The sequence below is a fragment of the Pungitius pungitius genome, chromosome 6 (genome assembly GCF_949316345.1).
Source record: "Pungitius pungitius chromosome 6, fPunPun2.1, whole genome shotgun sequence".
Taxonomy (NCBI): Eukaryota; Metazoa; Chordata; class Actinopteri; order Perciformes; family Gasterosteidae; genus Pungitius; species Pungitius pungitius.
The window spans coordinates 10,028,289-10,031,743 of NC_084905.1; the positions used below are offsets into that span (position 1 = coordinate 10,028,289).

The 3,455-nt window shown below is 38.6% G+C and overlaps 1 long non-coding RNA gene across 1 annotated transcript; it reads right to left on the bottom strand.

Moving 5' to 3' along the window:
- Positions 1-2,233: 2,233 nt before the first annotated feature.
- Positions 2,234-3,455, bottom strand: LOC119196222 (uncharacterized). The gene is made up of 4 exons (XR_005114283.2): positions 3,261-3,455; positions 3,127-3,185; positions 2,403-3,029; positions 2,234-2,327 (listed from the first exon to the last, which is right to left on the bottom strand). It is a non-coding gene; the product is annotated as an uncharacterized LOC119196222 (long non-coding RNA).

Here is a 3,455-nt window from a genome sequence, read left to right on the forward strand (position 1 = left end):
ACCGTAAGATAGATGACATGATCATTAGTGATTAACGTCATAGTATTTAATATCTATGATACAGTGATCATGCAGGCTACAGTTAGATAGGTGACATCATTAGTGATTCACATAGTATTTTATCCATGATGCAGGGATCAATGATTTTAGTTATATTTACATTTTCAAACACTTAAATAAATATAAACATTTTCAACATTTGCAAGCAGCTTACCAGACATTAAATATCATACAGAGAAATATACAATAATTAATTATTGGATTTTTATGTATTTATTATTATTAAAATTCAGAGCTTCAGAGTTTCTTTGAAGCTGAAGTCCTGCTGCCGGTTTAGAGTTTGTTAACAACACCTCACATCTCCCACATCCACGGAGCAAATTGTTACGAAGGCTCAGAAAAGTTGCTTTAACAACTAACTCGTCTGAAAAAGTCATAAGTTCACATTCCGTTACTTAAATATAGTCATATTTATAAACTTTGACTTATAGTTTTGTTTATTTCCTTCTATCTTTGTTGCATGTTGCTGAGGTGAAATGCATTCTGGTATATTTGGCTCTCAGAAGAACAGACGGGCCTGCTGCATGCCTGGTAAAATGGCCGGGGCGAGTCACATCCGGGTATTATGACCGGTCTCGGCCAGATGTGGACTTCAGAATTGGAACAGTACTCGGGCTGCGACTGATGACGTTTTCCAAGTCCACGAGTACAAAAGTCCACACAAGAACGCATATTGAGAAAGGGCCCCTAAAAGTCTCATCAAAAGGTCCGCTCTTGGACCCTAACCAAAGGTGTCACAACCATAGATGATATACAGCAGTAATTCAACTTAAAAGGGGAAACTAATAGATGGTGGCCATTGGTAGGGGCGTTCGCTCACCCATAACATTCTGTTGGTAGTGTGTGCAGGATGGGGATTTCAACATGCAGCATATCTTGTACCCATTTTAGAACATTATTCTATTTTGTAGAACATAACATAATTATTCATAGTATGTATGCAGTGTCATATTTACAAATCTGACGTTCATAACAAACGGTTGAAAATTGAGCAGGTCATGGTTATTAATTACATGTATCACTACCAACACAATTTTATGAGTGAGCGAGTCGTCCCTACCAAGATGGCCGCCATCTGCAGACGTTCGACTCCGTTGGCTGGCAACGCGGACGAGACATCTAGCCTTTATAATCTATGGTCCCAACCCGGGTAGCGAAAGCTAATGTTGCCCCAACCGGACAAACGCAATTTGGCGCCGTTTTCGGGTTTTTTTGTCGATCGCCTTGAAAACCTAAGTAATGTTAATTCATGCACGTCAGCAAATCTACGTGTCAAATCTCATAAGTATACATGAACATGTACATGTCTAACTACTGTCTAAGTTACTTTGATGGGAGAAAGTAGTAAGAACACTCGGTCGAAAGTCAGCGAATGCTGGGGCGTTGATGAAAGCGCTTTTATTGCACTATTTTGAGGTATTGTGAAAGACCAGAATTGGGTTCCCGGTTATATTGACAGCATGGATATTTTGGTGACCCTTTACCAATGTTTAATCTCTGCGAAAAACAGGACTCATACAGAAGGAACGATGAGCTCAGTGTAACCTACTAAGTCCTAGCAGTCTAGGCCTAGCTAAGGGCTGATCTAGGCTAACCTGAGCAAGTCCTGACTATAAGCATTAACGTGGAAGCTATTTTCACAAAAACGGAGCGTGATAACTAAAGGCTTTTGCTCCCTCTACACATAACCAGCATTTTTTGAGCACAGTGATTATGAGCTCCTTATGATATGGTGCCTGACTAGTTAGTTCTTTATAGGGGAGAAGGATTTTAAATTTTGTGTTATTTAACAGGGAGGCAGGATAGAGACAAATACAAAAGTAATACGAACCCTTCTTAATACACATGATAGCTACAGCTTAGATTGAACAGAGTTAATAGCCAGGAACAGATCACATGGGTCCTCCAAACATTAACACGGTTACATGGTCACTAAGGGTTCATGAAGTATCAATTGTCCAAAATAAATAATTCTTAAAAGCAGTTACCTGCTCAAGTGTTTTATGATGCAATATCTTTCCAGGTAATAATGACCTTCGGAACTTAACTCTAAATAAGATTAATGCAGCATTCCAAAAAAAATAAAATATATATATATATATATATATATATATATATATATATATATATATATATATATATATTATATATTATATATAATATATATATATATATATATATATATATATATATATATATAAAAATGAAGGCTTTTTATTAGAATCCGTTTGAACAGAATCAGCAGCAAGTCTTTTGGAACATAAAACCTGAAAAGACAGACAGTAGTAAGTCATTTGAATGAATCATAGACATTTGATCACATATGGTTAAAGTCAGCTTACCACAGATACTTCAGAAGGCCCTTTTAGTTGGAATTTTGTCAGGAAGACTTTGCTTAGTACTTTTGCTGATACGTACTAGCATGTGTTGGGGACCATGCAGCCTTGGGTAGAAGTGGGTTTGAGCAAATACGGTTCTTCCTCGTTGGTAGCTTGAATGAGAACTAAAAGAGTAGACAGGCTCCAGATTGGACACGTCATTGAAGACTGGCTTAGGGATTTCATCGATGGTATCATAGCCAGCTGCCGGTTCAGAAGTCCAACTGTCACCTATATGAGCACTATCCAAGCTACCATCTGGAGCACTACGATCATTCCCATAATAACCAACCCCATACACATTGACCTCAGGACTATTGTAGAGTCCATCTCCAAAACTAGCGGAGCCCCCGTGAAACACATTACCCACAGCAGTGTTGCTGCGGTAAACAGCTGGCGAGCTTCTGAAACTGGCCCAGCCAGCACTGGATATACCATCTTGAGAAGCTGCATCTCCAGCGGCTTTGTGAGAACTTGGGTTAGGTACACTTGGTAGATGGGGGCTGCTGCCTGGGTCAGACCCTCCCCCCATTCTACTGAACAAATTCCAAGAAAGTGGCTGCCGCAGTAAGCGTGTATTAGCACCAGATTCTGGGGCAAAACAAAAAGGTAATTTAGTGACCAGCTTTCATTTGAAGCTGCTTAAACAAGGAAAAACCAAAAGCCATATCATCCAGTGTTGTCTTACCGTTCTCCACAGGGAAACATGCAATGCCCCCAACTAGCAGATAGGAAATCCATAACACCCTACAAAACAGTTAAAAAAATTTAATTCATGAATGAAAAATTCTCAAATTTGAGATTTTACAGTAATAACCTTACCTCATTCCAGCAGAACTAGATTGATGCATTGAATATCACCTTAAGGTTATTTGAAAGCACTATAAGACTACTACCTTCAAAAGAATAATAATGATATTCAATTTTAAGCTAACAGTGGGATGCCACTAATTTGACAGAAAATATCTTATCATATTAGCGACCCCATCTCATTCTTGCTTGACCTGTGCTTATTTC